At 35.5% G+C, this 18,048-nt stretch overlaps 1 long non-coding RNA gene across 1 annotated transcript; it reads right to left on the reverse strand.

The window, feature by feature from the left end:
• Nucleotides 1-876: 876 nt before the first annotated feature.
• LOC134541617 (uncharacterized) lies at nt 877-17,906 on the reverse strand. The gene is made up of 2 exons (XR_010076668.1): nt 17,601-17,906; nt 877-1,059 (listed from the first exon to the last, which is right to left on the reverse strand). It is a non-coding gene; the product is annotated as an uncharacterized LOC134541617 (long non-coding RNA).
• Between the last annotated feature and the right edge of the window lie 142 nt (nt 17,907-18,048).

Raw genomic sequence — 18,048 nt, forward strand, 5'->3', positions numbered from 1 at the left:
ATGTAAGAAACGTTCCAAGTACAAAAATTACTCTAGACTGCTCAACCATCAAACTAAAAATGTTAAAAAAGATTACTAGGCAGAAACACACAGCTTAGACACTTGTGAAATACAATCCTACAAATTCAAAGATGTTACAATGATCATACAGGAAAAAACAAATAGCTCAGAACATACAACTGAGTAATCAGAAGTAAGAAAACCCATGCCAATGAATCACAAACATAATAACAGTCAAACAACATACTAAGTACATAATTAGGAACATCACTCTATCAAAACATACCTATTACATGAAACTGGTGTTCATTAGATGTGTGTTTTTCTGGTATGTTTTTCTATAGATTGTGGATCTGGGATGTGTGTTTCTAACTTCTGACAGTGCCCAACGGTGAGTTGGGTACTACTGAGCAAACATTTAGCGAACAGTGAAAGCAACACTCAATTTAGGTACTGAACAATTAACATTTATTACACAACATAATAATAATTTCTGTACAAATAGTTTATGACAATAGAGTCTATTTTGCACTTGCACCTACATATGTTCTGCTTTACTGCACTTTGTGGTCACAAGAAGACATTTGAGAAACTTTATAAATGATAAGAAAGAATCAATCACAGTAGCTTGTAATTTACTTTTAAAGCGATGCAATTACGACTTAAAGTCAAAGTTGATTTACATTCCTGTCTGCATACAGGTACCATTTCCTAACCATGAGCACAACAAATAAGGCCATCATGAAAGTTCTATACCTAGTTTGTGTTCATAAAGGTCAAGATCGAACTGTGAACTAACCTTGCTCGCATCCTACACTGTGCTTTAGTGATCTTGGCAACTGAGACCCTGCCCACCAATTATTGAAAACAAAAATATTTCGATTTAAAAGATTTTATTTTCTAATTACAACAATATAACCCTCTCTGAACACCTGATAGGCAAAACCAATTCATCTTTCCTTCATTTCTTTCACTTTTTTTTCAATGATTTTTCGTGTTTCTGTATCTTCTTTCAACAATTCTTCACGTTTTTTGTCAATATCTTGTAAGAAAATTTGTCTGGAAAAGACAAAAACATTAATATTTGCCATTTCCATATTTCTTAAAATTGAAAGAAAAAAAAAATGTTTAGTACAGAAGCATGTTTAGCCCTGAACACAATGAACAGAGTTTAGCGAAAGGGAGGACTATTATGATCATTATTTTTGTTAATATTTTAAATAGCACTGCTGACTTGTAAGATTAACTGCTGATAACATCCTAGCCTCCAAGACAATCGTGCAAGTAGCACGCACGACAGACTTCACTGACACAGCAAACCTAGATTCATTTTTAAGTTTGCAAAAATGTTATGTAATTATTTTTGCAGTGTCCGATCGACTTTTGCTGAAATCAAAAATACTCTCAAGATTTATTAAAATAACACATTTAAGGATTATGTCACTTTATGAAAATTAAATTACCTGTGACTCCAATAAAATTAAAAAATGACATTTTTCCTATAAACGATAACATTAAATTACTTGGATTAGCAATAGACCATAATTTGTCTTGGAAAACACTTATCACAAATTTATGTAGCAGACTAAGCTCATTATGTTATGCTTTTAATGCTCTTAGGAAAACATGTACTCATGATACAGTAAGAACAATGTATTTTGCTAATGTTAATTCTATTATCAGCTATGGGGTTATATTTTGGGGGGCATCTAGATATTGGAAAAATGTATTCATTTTGCAAAAAAAAAATGATACGGATAATTCAAAACGTTAAATCTTCAATTACATGTAAACCCCACTTAGAATACCTAAAAATTCTTACTGTGCCAATTATATATATATATATATATATATATATATATATATATATATATATATATATATATATATATATATATATATATATATATATATATATATATATATATATATATATATATATATATATATATATATATATATATATATATATATATATATATATATATATATATATATATATATATATATATATATATATATATATATATATATATATATATATATATATATATATCAAAAAATAATTTTTGGGTTAACAAACATTAAGTTTCCCCATAATAATGATATCCACTTTTATAACACTCGAAAAAAGGCTGATATATATTTTAAATCTCATCAAACAACATTATATGAAAAGAATCCTTATTTTTCAGCAGCAAAATTAATAAACAAACTTCCTAAAGATCTTCAATTATCTTTTAAAATAAATAAATTTCCAGTTTTCAAAGAAAGTTTAAAACAATTTCTTATTAAGAAAGCCTATTACAGTGTGGATGAATACCTAATATCTTCTCATAATTGTGATTAATGTATAGATACTTATTGTCTTGTCAATTTTATTATTTTATTGTGTATTTTTGTTTTATATTTATTAGCTATTACATAATATGTCCTTTTTATACTTTGTGTGATGTTTATTATATTGTTTGTTATGATTTTTATCATTTATAATATTGTAATCAATTGACAACTCCTATTTCACCTTGTGAGTGTATAAAACAGGAAGATAAAAAAAAAAAAACACATATAAAACTGTCTGCGAATCCTTAATCTCTAAAACAGAGTGTTGTCAGCAGGGTGCATGCTGCTGCGACCTAGCAGTGAACCTTGGCAGCTCGGTGAGAATCATGAATAGCTACATCAGTCTTGGGAAGGCTAATCTAGGTGGTACAGCAATAAGCACTCAAACACTGACTATAAACATGGCTAACTTGGTCCACTTGTCCTTTCATTACTAACTGTTTCTCCTACAACACTACTTCTCCATACAATAACTTAAATATACAGAAAACTATTTAATTTTCACGAAAACACCAATGCATTATACTTACGTAATATTTGATTATAATACACATACAAAGTAGAGAAATAAGTGTAACTAATTTCCTATGAGGAAAATAAATAAACCTAAACATATCTATATTTTTAAAAATGCCATTAAATAATAATTTTTGACTTGAAATCATAAGTAATAGATAAAGTTTTTATTTCATATACTTATAGTTGTCATGTACAGGATATTTTTCTAATCAACACTGAAAAGGCTCTGGAGGTGATTCTTACAAGGAAATAAAGGAATACATATTTTTCAAATTTTTTCTGAAGTGATTAAGCAAGTTATGCTCAATTTTTTTTCTTTCAAAAAATAATATTTTTCAAAATTAATACTGAAAACTAATTGCAGCTAAGCAACAAATCAGCCAATAATATTTCTTACAACCAAGTTACTAGAGCTACGAAAACTGTTCACATTATTTTTTGAGTGTGTGCTAAAATGAGTATCATAGATGTTTTTTTTTTTTAACTTTTTATTTTTAATATAATTTGCATTAATTATATTTGCCTTAGTAAACAAGCTTGCGTCTAAAACCTTGAGTTGTATCTATGACACCTTTGACTCTAGACCTATTTGTTCCAGTGCAGACACAACACTATCAAACCTCTAAGAACTATTAGCCCAGGAATTTTAGGCTCAAAAATACCCTAACCCAGAAAAAAATATTATAAAGCTGCAAATTTGGTCATTAGTAAGTACTATTCAACTTCCTGAACAACATACTGAATTACCCCTATTCTCCCGTGCCGGCGTCCATGTCTTTTTCGCAAGAATGTCTTAAGTCGCAAAAATCGACACACAGGCGAAATTGACCCTTCAGTAATTAAACCCAAGAATAAATACTCTTCTATATATATCTTTTTTTTCATCGTAAGATCATACTGAATAGCTGTACATTTTCAATTAGTAAATTAAATACATTTTAAGCGTTGTTAAAGCGATTATCTTTCAAGATTTTCTTGAAAAATTAGCAAAGTTACAAATCAACTGACTCAGAGGGTATAAATTAAGCCAGATAGCTAAAACGTGGTTTCTACAATCGATATTTGCTACAGTTTTCTTTTTCCAATGGTGTATTATTCATTTTCATGGGATGGTTTGTTTAGGAGATATGGCCGCCTAAACAATAGCGCGCGTCGTGTAATCACTAATGACGAGTTCTGGCGCGAGTCGCCACCAGCAGTTGTCTAGACGCATCGTATTTCAGTACTTGCATACGTGGCTGCTGTCTGATTACATACAGTCGACTGATCCGTGACTGGCTCCTCACATAAATGTTTATACTGCACTTCTTTTTGCAGCTGAGGAGTGTAAACACCACAATCAGGGTAGCTGTATTGTTACTTTTGATCAGCCACTTTATGCGAAGGCATCAGAAATTATTATTTATTTATTTTATTTAATTTGTTACATGCCACACCAACAGCACAAGGCTCCAACGGTGGGCACAACATGTAAGACATGTAAAAAAAAAAACAAATACAGTAACAGAACAAAAATAAGAACAAAACAATAAATTATAAGAACAACAAATAGTAGGACAAAAACAAAGACAAGACTACATAACATACAGTTGGTATCCTTAGATTAATACATCTGGTATTAAATAATTTAGGTAATAACATTAGAGCATAAAGATAATTAATCTTTGGATGCCGAAAGAATAATTTTTTTAACAAGTTTTTTCTCTCTGGTAGGTTGTAAGTGATTAACATACATATTGAAATTGTTAACAAGTCTATAAATAATATCATTTGTATTTAAAAGTGTGCACAAAAAAGGTGGGTTACGGCTATTAAAAGAAGGAATTTTAATGCCAGTAACATCAAATATATGAGGACATATAAGATTACCATAATAACAATGGAAGACAAAAATGGCATCTAAGATCTTTCTTCTCGTTGATAATGAACCAAGGAGGGAATTTAAATCTATGTTATTGATGGTATTTAATTTTTTGTTAATATAGTCAGATACTTTAGATTGAATCCTGTCAAGCTTTTCAATATCAGTGTTATTGATGCTATTCCATATAATAGAACCATATTCAAGTTTTGATCTTATTAGAGCTGTATAGAGGGAGAGAATAGAGTCAATATTGGAGGTGTTAAAGGTGATAAATTTAATTAGACCAAGTATTTTGTTAGATACCGAGATAATGTTTTCAATGTGAAGATGAAAAAATAGTTTTTGATCCAGTAAAATTCCTAGGTCTTTGACATGTTGAGATTTTTTAATAGGTGAGTTATCAAGTTTGTATTCATATTGCAATGGGTAGGTTTTTCTAGTGAAGGTAATGATAGCAGCTTTTTCCATGTTTAGATTGACCAAATTATTTGTGCACCAATTTGCAATTTCTGTAATATCACATTGAAGTAGATAGCTGTCATGATATGAAGAGATTTTTCTATATATCTTTAAGTCATCGGCAAAAAGAGTGCCAACTGAGTTCTTTAATCCAGATATTATATCATCAATGTAGATATTGAAAAGTAATGGAGATAGTGTGCCACCTTGCGGGACGCCAGAAGGAGTTGGGTGGAGATCTGAACTTATATTCTGTACTGAAACATAAAAGTTTCTGTTATTTAAATAGCTTGTTAACCATGATAAATATTTATCACTTAGCCCAATTTTGGAACATTTGCTTAGTAGTATTTGATGATTAACAGTGTCGAAAGCTTTAGCTAAATCAAAGTAACAAACATCTACTTGACCACGTGTGATGACTTCTGAATAAATAGGATTAAGAAAGGAGACTAAGTTTGTCATGGTTGTTTTACCTGTTCTGAACCCATGCTGTGAATCAGACAATCTATTTTTTACGTTAAACGCTAAGTGTTTAAATATTATTTTGTCAAAAATTTTGGCAAATCCATTTAACAGGGATATAGGCCTATAATTTGAAACAATAGAAGTTTTGCCCTTTTTGTGTACAGGAATAACCTTTGCAATTTTCCATTTATCAGGGTAGATGCTATTTAGAATACTGAAATTATATATATGCTGTAAGAGAGGAGCAAGGATTAAGGAGCAACCTTTGATGATAAAATTTGGTATGTTATCAGGTCCTGTGGACAATGTAGATTTTAAGGTTTTTATACTCCATATGACTAAACTAATCGAGATATTAGACATTGGAATATTGTATGAACAACAAGAAGATATGTTTTGGTTATTTGTGTTATTTGTAGTAACATAGACACTTGAAAAATATTCAGCAAAGGAATTTGCAATTAAATAATTATTATCCGTAATTGAGTTATTAATTTTAATTGAGGGATGCTGACTATAACCCTTTCTCATTATTTTAACATAATTCCAAAATTTTTTAGGGTTTTGCTTAATTTTATTGTTAATATTACAAAGCCAGTTTGTTTTATCCCTACACATAAGTGATTTAGTTTCCTTACGGTAATCTGAGAATAATAAATAGTAAAAAGGATTCAGATTTCGTTTATATAATTTATGATAGTGCTATTTCTTCTTAAGAGATTTTATTAGTTGGTTGGAATACCATAGGGGATATTTTTTAGCCTTTTTAATAGTGGTAGGTACAAATAAATCTATAAGATCATTCATTGTACACGTTAAGTAGTCAACCATGGTATTTATATTTTTAGAATTGTATAAAATTGACCAGTCATGGTCCCTAAGAGCAATAAAAAGGCCGAGATAGTCACCAATCTTATAGTTTTTATATGAAGTCGATGTATTATCGTTTATTGACATATCAAATTGGAAGTTTATCTCTAATGCAGGATGAAAGCTATCTTCTTTAACTAGTGGTTCCAGAGCTTTGCTAACCAGACATGATTCAATATTAGTGAGACATAGGTCCAAGAGTTGGGCCGAAGGTTGAGTTTGATTAAGCTGAATTAAACCTCTTGCTGATACAAAGTTGATTAATGATCTGGCTTTCGACTTAATATTTGAATGAACTATATTTTGGGTATGTAATTGAGGCCAGTCAATGCCTGGAACATTAAAATCACCAATTATTAATAAAGAGACATCAGAATTCACAAACTTATCTTCAAGGGCTTCAAAGTATGAAGTGTAAGCTGAAGGAGTTGTTTGAGGGGGAATATAGATATTCCCAATGATTAAAGGTTTATCATGTGTTTTTATATTTATCCAGACAGCTTCTATTCCTGGATAGTCATATTCATGCGTAGATGTTACATTTTTGAATTTATGTTTATTAACAGCAGTCAGGACACCACCACCTCTACTCTTCAAAGTTAATACAGGGTCCCTATCAGATCTGTAAATAAGGTAATTATTGTTGAAATAATGCGAATTCAGACTATTATCGGTGAACCAAGTTTCAGTTAGACATACTAAATCATTATCACTACGCGAGATGTTTTCAAAAAATTCAATTGCTTTGGTTCTCAAGCCTCTTACATTCTGATAAAATAAAATAAACTCCTCATTTTTAAGTTTCACACTGAACTAGTGAGAAGCCCCTCCAGGCGCTAAGGCAGAAGTAGGAGCAGATGTAGGCTTAGAAATAGCAGTAGAATTAGTTGCGATGTTGCAGGTAGAGGTGTTTAGTTCCTCGGTAGTGGATGAGTTGCTCAAGATTTGTTCAGGGTGTAATTTACCATAGAAGGGGCTTATTAGGCAGCCGCTAGGCCAAAACACAATGTTATTAATTCGACTGAAGTCCTCTTCTAAAACCTGAACATGGAAGGAGGCATATGAATTGAATTTAGTTTTCATCTTCGTTACTTTAATATGATCTAAGTTCAGTTCACTTGAAATGTATTCTACAATTTCTTGTTCTTGTACACTTGGGTCGAAACGAGTCACAAACAGAGCTTTCATTCTTTTGGGTGCTGGTTTGGGTAACATTTTAAGTGTGGAAATGTTACGAATCCCAATTTTCATAGGAGTTTTCTTCATTTCCGTTGAACGTTTAATGTCACTGGTATCTCTTGTGTTGGACTTGTGCCTGTGTTCCACTAACGTGAATGGTGTACTGTCGACACGTTCTTTGTCATCGTGTCTCATGACGCATCGGGATTCCTGCTGACTGGTAAGTAGGTCACGCGGCTGGCTGCGGTTTACCGTGTCCCGTTGAGAAATTACACGTTCCGCTGTCTTGTGAGTGGAAGAATTCTTAATTACTTGACTATAAGTTGCATTATGGTCTTTACCTGATGATAAATGTTCCTTTATTTGTATCATTTCTTGCTTAATTTTGACAGTTTCTTCTCTGGAATCAAGGAGTAGCGTTTTTAACACGAGGTTCTCACTTTTTAGTTCATCAACTTTGACACTTAGAGAATTCACTAGATTATATAGAGCTTCCATATTTATTTGATCTGACTTTAATGGTTCGATACGCAGCTCGTACATAGGTTTATCACATGATCCCGTCGCATTAGTAGGAGTTTTTTTCGTGGGTGATCGAAACATACTCGGATGAGTTAGATCGTGATTAGAAGTACACGGATCATTTAGGGTTGAGGGGAACCCCAAGAAGTCAGACTGATTAAGTAGCGAATTATTAATACTGATTTTATCACAAAACAACAGATATACACGGAGCGCGATCGCACAACACGACCGTCCGCTTTGAACACACGGCGGCTGCACCTCCTGGGGAACTGGATAGTGTAACTCTTCGGCTTGGTGGATTCCATCTTGTCGTCAGTTACATGGGCTCTGTTGGATTCATAATGTCTGGGAGTGGCATAGAAGAGCTGTGAATGCACGTTTATGCTAAATCTTCAGTAACACACACGATTTCAGGCCATGCATTTTCTAGAGCTGTGCGAGCACACATGTTAACTTCTCAGGCCCTGATTACTATGATACTAGGAATGGAAAATGGCTTTTCGGTGTATCAAGAAGAATTACACAAACTCTTTCTTGAAGTTATAAGTGGTGAGAAAATGATTCCAGATGCTGTGGAGTCACCTTTGCTAGTCAGTTTTCTAACTTAATTTGAAAGAAAGTGCACAGCATTGTCTGAACAAAGTCGTACTGGCAAGTCATGGGTGCAGTACCTGCGGCAGGTGGACATATTAGACATATTTTATTAGAGCTGAAAGGTCTGGTGATTGGAAACTCCATTTACAGTGTGTGCGGTCAATGTTGCCATACCTGCATGCTGCTGGACACTTTCGCTACGCAAAATCAGCTCACCTATATGTCCAGCAGATGGAGGAACTTCCATCTCAAATGCCACCAAATGAGTACAACAAATTTACATCACAAAGTTTCTTTACTGTACGAAGAAAGTAAGAGTTCTGGGGAGGCGTATGGAAAGACATGTCGATAGAGCAGGATCTCATGTGTGTGCTCAAAACTCAAGGGGGCCTTACAAGAGGACGTGGAATAACAGAAAGTACAATTGCATATTTTGTAGCTGCTTTTCCTGTATGCTTGAAGTTGTGCAATGCCTTGGAGGAGCTTCCTGGCATCAAAGCTGGATCATATGAACAGCATGTTGAGTTAAGGGATTCACGCAAAACCAGAGATGCTCGTGATGTTGCTGTACTATTGTCTTGACTTAAGCAACACTCTCCTTGGAATGCAGACTGCTTGCGATCACTTGCATCTGGTGTTGTAGGAGATGATAGTATTAACTGTTATCAAGCAGAATATGTTGGTTTGGGTGCTATAAAACATACAATAGGCTCGACATTTGTTGAAGTTAAACTTACACATAAAAACAGAGTCAAAACTCTCTCAGCAGTGTCTCGAAGCATTTTGATACGTGATGATGTTGTAGAGGTAAATTCTCACCAGCTCTTTATGCGGATAGTGTGTGTCATGAAGACTGAGAATGATCTCAAACACTATCTCAGTTATGAACTTTCTCCAAGACCTCCTGCTCTTTTTGAATGAAGTGGGAATGCGTAAAACAGTGAAATCAGCTTTCTTACAGTTGTTCTCCTACACAACACCTGAGGAAAACTCCACAAACGAACCAAAAAGAATAGTAATTGATGGTGGTCATCTACTTCATGTTCTGGTTTGGCCATGTCCTGCTACATATGGCCAAATAGTGGATGCATACTTACAATTTGTGCAGAAACATTATAGAGCATCTGTGACTGTTGTATTTGATGGCTACTTAGTTCTGTCTACAAAATCACAAGAACATATTCGGCGTGCTTCTAAAAGGACATCGGCTGAATTTATGTTTGACATGAACACATCTGCGAGCACAACACAAGCTGATTTCCTAAGTAACCAACACAACAAGGAACGACTGATCACCTTGTTGGCCCACCATTTCGAAACAGCAGAAATCAAAGTGTGCAATTCTGAGGGCGATGCTGATACTCTTATTGTGAAGAAAGCGCTTGAGCTGGCTTCATTGGGAAACAATGTCACAGTTGTTGCATCTGACACTGACATTGTAGTTAGTCATGCTGTTAGCCCGCGTCACTGATGACATGGACTTAAAAGAGTCCTTAGTCCAGGTACGAATACAAAATCTGACAAAGTGTATCATGTGAAGGAAATTCAAAAACATATCGGAAAGAGCAAAGATAATGTCCTCTTCTGTCACGCAGTTACTGGTTGTGACACAAAATCTGCTTCTTTGGCAAAGGTAAAAAAAAAAAAGCATGGACAATTCTCCAGAGATCTGACATGGTCTATGTTGCAAAAGTGTTCAACAGTCCAGAGTCTATGAAAGAGGAGGTTTGTGCTGCTGGAGAGAAATTCGTCATAGCTCTGTACGGTGGGGAAAATGTCACCAGTTTGGATGAACTCAGAGTAATTCAGTATACACGCTCCATCACTAAGCAGTCTGTTACGGCAGCCTTTGAACTAGCCACATTGCCACCAACAAGTGCAGCATGTGCAGAACACTCACTGCGGACATATCAGGTATTTTTTTCAACTATACACTGAGAATGTAACTGAATGTATACAATATTGAAACATTAAATAATAAAACTTGTGTTTTTGCCCTAGGTTCAACAATGGTATGATAATGTATCCCTTAATTCAGTCGACTGGGGGTGGCAACTGGATGGAGGATACTTGGTTCAAATACTGACTAGCCGGGCACCTGCACCTGATTCTTTGTTGCGCCTGATTTCCTGAGGCTGTAAGACAGACTGTGGCTACAGATGTGAATGCAGGTGTGCTGGACTGGCCTGCTCGACGATGTGTGGACATTGTAGAGGAGGAAGCTGCATGAATATAGAAATTCAAGATTTTCATGGACGTGGCGACGAAGATGACCCAGAGGAAGCTACTCTATAAGTAACTATATCTAATTCATGAACCAAATAAATTGATTTCCTTTTTTAGTTTATAATTCATAATGAAAGAGTTGTAGACAAGATTGCAAACATTACTACATTGCATATAATTAAGAGAGGGTTTTATTAACTTAGATAACCGTATTCCAGTTTTAATAAAATAAATTTATGTTAGTAAATTCTGTGCTAAAAGTTATATTACCATAGGCCTAACGTAAGTTATTTATTTTGAAATTAATTAAAACAAAACTGAATTAGGAATTTAAAGTGTTGTTTCAGTTTAGGTGTCGCATAACATAACAGTCCAAATCATTTACATAAATTATGTATACATGATTAACATACTTATAATATGCGTGTAACTGAATATTACTTGAATATTATAACTAGCTTACACTTACATAGATTCTGTAGACTCGCAAGTGCACTTGACGATGCACGCCAGTGTATGTGATTACACGACGCGCGCGCTATTGTTTAGGTGGCCGTATCTCCTAAACAAACCATCCCATGAAAATGAATAATACACCATTGGAAAAAGAAAACTTTAGCAAATATTGATTGTAGAAACCACTTTTTAGCTATCTGGCTTAATTTATACCCTCTGAGTCAGTTGATTTGTAACTTTGCTAATTTTTCAAGAAAATCTTGAAAGATAATCGCTTTAACAACGCTTAAAATGTATTTAATTTACTAATTGAAAATGTACAGCTATTCAGTATGATCTTACGATGAAAAAAAAGACATATATATAGAAGAGTATTTATTCTTGGGTTTAATTTCTGAAGGGTCAATTTCGCCTGTGTGTCAATTTTTGCGACTTAAGACATTCTTGCCCAAAAAAGACATGAACGCCGGCACGGGAGAATAGGGGAAATTCAGTATGTTGTTCAGGAAGGTGAATAGTACTAATGACCAAAATTGCAGCTTTATAATATTTTTTTCCGGGTAAAACTCTAAAATTCCTGGGCTGTCTTGTCAATGTACAGATGAAATATATTTTTATGTACTACATTTTCCATGGGAATTTATTTTTAATTCAAAACAATGATTTGCCACACCTAATTGTCATTGTTGAATTGTCATTGTTGACATTTTGTTGTATGATTTATACAAATAAAAACATTTATCTGCACGGCCTTCTGGCCAATCAGAGCTAGCACACCAATTTAAGTAAATTTTGAATGAACAATTAAAAATTTCTTTTAAACTAAAAGATGCCTATATGAAGATCGGAGGAAATTTGATGGTGCTAACTTAATTTAACAGCATCACCATTCATACAGATGCTTTTTGAATTTATTTGTGTTAACGTAGTGTGTAGGATAATACCTAAAATGGTATTGACCGTAGGAGTGATTTTATAGTACAATTTCACCAACACTATACTCACCTACACACAAACACTACAGTATCTTTTGGACCGGTAATGGATGTTATATGTCTAATTTTGAAAACAAAGTACTGAGTTAATGTAATGTAAAACTAATTTGAGTAGTAATCCCTCATAGTTACAAGCAAACTATCATAACTGTAAACTATCATACTGAACTTAGACTCTCTGACCCAGTGGTCTTGTTTGAAATAGTCTCACTGCTTGCCACTGTTTTGAAGTTAGCAGCAGCAAACCCATCTTTCACTAAAACTGTGGAAGACATAATAAAGTGTTGTGTTATTTGGAAAAATGTCTGAACTATGACAAATATAAAGATTTTTGTTTATTTTATGTGCCCGACTATCCCCTGCATAGTATCAAGATAGTTTGTAACCAAAGCCATAAAAAACCTTTGTTTTTAGTTTATTAGAGATTATTGAATGAATGAATGAACTGTTGTCAAATAGTATCTTATAATGGTAAACAAACGGAGATAGAGAGAGAACAATAAGTTTTGTGTACTTGTTATATGTATGAGCATGCCTACGCAAAGTGTGTAGCTACGTGGGATTTTAAATTGCCAATAGTACGGTATATAAAATAGTTTCTTATATTCTTGTTTCTCAGCCTATCATTTATTAAGTACAGTAGAACTTGGATAATTCGAACCTCAAGGGACCAGTCAAAAACTTCGAATTATCCAAAAATTCGAATTAAGGAAGTTCGTAATATAAATAGGGCCAAAACAATAAAAAATCATATTTTCTATTAAAACTCTTTATTGGTTGACATTTTTTGAATAAATACATCGATTAATGCCTAAACGATACATACATATTAAAATGACCTTAAAACTATTGAACTGAAACATAAAAACAACCTATTGTTTTTGGAAAAAAGATAATATTTTGGCCTGTTTTCTCGAATTAAGGCTCTCGGCCATTACAAAAGATTCTAACTTATTCAAAGAGATGAAGTATGAATCACTTACATTAATTCGGCTCTCAAAAAAACGTCTAAGTTCTTTTATGTGATTCATGGCGTCAGCTGCACTCGGCACCGGTTCTTCTTCTACTCCAGCGATCTCTTCTTCCGAACCTTCCCCGTCATCGTCTTGCTTCTCACTGCCGAGCACCTCTGCGATGATTTCGGTGTCAGTGACGTCACCGCACACCGCAACATCTTCATCGACATTGAGAAAGTCTTCGTACGAGATGGTCGGGTCGGCTCCCACATTCTCCCAGCCGTCGACTGCTGCTGGAATGGCTTCCGCTTCAGTGGCTTCCACAGTTTCGTCCTCGGTTTTAACAAAACCTGCCTTTTTAAAACAGTTTTTGATTGTTTCTGGCTTCACTCTGTCCCACGCTTGCTTACACATTCTGGAAGCTTGCAGAATATCGAGCTTTATTTTCAGGGCGTTTCCATCTCCGGACAGTATGTTTTCTACCAGCAAGGTTCTGTAGAAATGTTTCAAATTTTTTATTATCCCTTGGTCCATTGGCTGGACAACAGATGTCATATTGGCTGGGAAAAAAACCACTTTAACACATTTCAACACTGGTATGGTGTTATGCGCAGTACAGTTGTCGATGAAGAGGACCACCTGATGCTTTTCTTTAATAAACTTCTTGTCCAACTTTATTAGCCACTTTGAAAACAGGTCGCCTGTCATCCAAGCGTTTGAGCTGTTAACGTAATCCACCGGTTTCGACTTGACATTCTTAAAACAACGGGGATTAGCCGATTTTCCAATCATCAACAAGGGCAGCTTTTCTGAGCCGTCCATGTTTGCTCCGACTAAAAGCGTCACTCTTTCTTTGCTTAGTTTTCCACCAGAGGAAGCTACTCTATAAGTAACTATATCTAATTCATGAACCAAATAAATTGATTTCCTTTTTTTAGTTTATAATTCATAATGAAAGAGTTGTAGACAAGATTGCAAACATTACTACATTGCATATAATTAAGAGAGGGTTTTATTAACTTAGATAACCGTATTCCAGTTTTAATAAAATAAATTTATGTTAGTAAATTCTGTGCTAAAAGTTATATTACCATAGGCCTAACGTAAGTTATTTATTTTGAAATTAATTAAAACAAAACTGAATTAGGAATTTAAAGTTTTCGCTTTTAAATGCCAATGTTTTGTCCGGTGTGCATTTAAAAAAAAGGCCAGTCTCATCAACATTGAAAATATTGTTTGGGTCTCTATCTTGGATCATCTCTTCTAAATCTCGCTTCCACTGGCCGGCTTCTTGCTGGTTCACTGCCCCACTTTCGCCACAGACTGCTTTGAACGTAATTTTATTACGTTCTTTGAAACCATCCAGCCATCCAGTGCTAGCTTTGAAATTTTGTTTGCCCAATTCTTTAGCGAATTGCTCGGCCTTTACCCTTATTAGGGGACCACTCAACGGAATTTTTTTGTCTCTGGCTTGCTTGAACCACTTAAGAACACAATTGTCGACGTCTGGGTTATCTGGTTCTCGTAGTCGTTTTCGGTCTTTATCAAATTTCTCTGCACTGCTGAGAATTTTATCTCTATTCTTCAAGAAAGTGGATAGAGTGTTGGGTGGAATCCCAAAGTCCTTCGCGATTTCCAATTTCTTTTTCACGCCTTTGTCCACTTCCCTAATCGCCGCTACTTTTTCAACTAGAGTCAAAGTTTTATAAGCACGGGATTTTGTAGACGAGGTCGACGCCATGGTTGCTACTCACAGTTCACTCACTAAACGTCACTGTACGTAAAAACTACACGTAATCACACATCAAAAGACAATTTTAAATAAGCTACAGTACACTGTATGTTACAAAACAGACGATAAACAGAACGATGCACAGTTGTACAGTACGGAGTGGAGAGGGGTGAGTGTGGGGAGGGGTGACCTTGGAGACACTACTGCTGCGTGTTGTTGCTACGCGCAGGCGGTCAGCACTCAGCACAAGTGTGCGGGAGGGGAAGGGTGAGTCATCACACTACAAGCTACCGCGCATTTGGTCAAACGCTTAACTTTTGCCGAGTATTGTTTGTAAAACGTATTTCCCGATAAATTTACAATTTTTTGAGCCGTAGTTTATAATTTATTCACTAAATTAGACGCACCAAAAATTCGAATTATCCACGATTTTTAGCATTGTTTAGATACAAAATGCTAGGGACCAAGAGGAAAATTCGAATTAAAGAAGATTTCGAATTAAAGAAGTTCGAATTATCCAGGTTCCACTGTATCTGGTTTCCCTGGATACACTGTGTGTTCATGAGCCACACCTTTCCTTACAACACACACTTTTCTACCTGTCTGCCTCATATTGATAATACTTTTACTCTTCACTATAAGTGTAGTGGTAATGATAATATAAATACAGTAAAGAAGCATTACAATAGGTATAAATAAAGAAAACAAGATGTTTTACAGTATGCTTTTTTTTTTAAAAAACTTAACACAAAAATCTTCCAGAACAAACAATTTTCTAACAGAAAAAAAAACTTATGCATTGAGCGATACAACTTAACAGAAGAAAATGTTTCTTAACTATAGACTATTATAAAATTTTATCTAAATGATCAACAGCATTAATAAAATTAGGGTGCATTATATTTTTTTTGTCGAGAGAACTTAATGACATGCACCAAGAACTAACAACACAGGTAAAAACAGGTTTGCGTGTGAGTAACTGGGCCAGATCAGTGAGAGATAAGTTAAAGGATGGACAGTGATATTGACTCAAGTTTAACAACAAACCGTAAGTGCATCCCACGTAAGGTGTAAATAAAGAGTTGTCAAAGAATAGGATACATTTTTTGTATATCTGTGTAGTCCGTAATTATAACTTTCCTCCATGCAGATTCGCTTGTTCAAAGTTACTGTGGCCACGACTGCAAACGTGATATGAGTAGGCCTATATCGCATAACTTAAGGTTTCCAGACTTATAATTTTCGTCCCGCTAACAGGACAAATTCACGCATTAAAAAGTGTCCCAACGTACAAGCCTCTCCCCTAAGTACCTAAAATATTAAAAAAAACTTCTAATAAAATAAAACTTGACACGCAAGACCCTTGCAGACATTTGGAGGTTATAATTTTAACAGTCCAACCGTACGTCATAAGTATGAAGTTACCTACATTTTAACTGACGAATGGAATGTCCTTGAATGTTGGTAAGACAAAAGTTGTCAGATTTACAAAGAGGAGGAAAGTCACACGAAATGTATATTACTGGAAGGGGCAGGAGATAAGAGAGGCAGCAGGATATAAGTACCTGGGGGTGACACTGAAAAATGACCTAGGATGGGCGGAGCACATAGAGGGGGTGGTCAGGAGGGGAAGGCAGGCGCTGGGGTTGCTTGGTAGGACCCTGCAGGGAGCTGGGAGGAGGACAAAGGAGAAGGCATACTCCACATTGGTCAGGCCAATGTTGGAGTATGCGGCGGCGGTCTGGGACCCCTACCTGGTGACTGAGGTGAAGGAGCTGGAAGGGGTGCAGCGCAGAGCGGCTAGGTGGGTGATGGGAATGTGGAGAAGGAGGGAGGGGCAGGATGGGAAACTGCATAGCCCAACGGAAATGATTAAGGAGTTGGGGTGGGAAACGTTACAGAGGAGAAGAAGAGTGGAAAGGTTGGTCAGGATGTTCAAGGTGCTGAAGGGGGAAGGGGGATGGGGGCAATTGGGAAGCAAAGTACATAGAGGGGAGTACAGAGGACGAAGAGACCACAGATGTAAGCTCCAGAGGGTGTGGAGGCGGACAGAGAGAGGGCGGAACACCTTCCTGGTGAGGACGGGGAGGGAGTGGAATGGGCTGGGGGAGGAAATGGTGGTCAGGGATGGGAGGGAGCTGAGGAGAAAGCTGATGGAGGGGGGGGGGAGAGGGGAGTGAGTGGGAGTTCTTGCCACCGGGTGAAAGCCCAATTGCAGGTTAATAAGTAATAATAATAAAAAAAAAAAAACAGAAGGAAATTTTTCGGGCCAAATGATGGCAGGTAACTTAACTGACTGACGGATGGACGGAGGCGACGTGCTATTGTAATTCCGGCTTTACAGGCCGATTCAAGCCACGCCAGACTCGTAGAGAGTATTAATGTTGTAAAATAAATTCGTTTTATTAAATTACCTGTTCTTGAACCCAGCATAACAACAAATTAAAATAGTTCCCAGTAAAATTGGTGTTCGAAATTTACTTAGTTGCCACATTTTATAATCGACTTTTAGCCGGGGTAAAAATAACCCTACTAATCCATTGGAAATAATTCTGTCGTAAACATAACACCATAGATACAAGTTGGTATGAATCAGAAACTCCCATTCCATACATAAAGTATGGACCACCAGTCTCGTGATTGCGGGTGTTGGCAGTACCACATTCAATTTTGAAAAACATGCACACATAGTAGTGTTCTTAATTTATTTAAAAATATTAAAACAGGTACTATTCGTTTATGTTTGACACTTCGGCTAGCACCGATTATTTCCGGACTGATATTTACTTTATGCAAGCTCCGTGCAATAAGAGCATATGTATGCGATTCCAACCGCGGATGCCAGATGGCAGATGTGTCTGA

This window comes from Bacillus rossius (genome assembly GCF_032445375.1).
Source record: "Bacillus rossius redtenbacheri isolate Brsri chromosome 4 unlocalized genomic scaffold, Brsri_v3 Brsri_v3_scf4_1, whole genome shotgun sequence".
NCBI lineage: Eukaryota > Metazoa > Arthropoda > Insecta > Phasmatodea > Bacillidae > Bacillus > Bacillus rossius.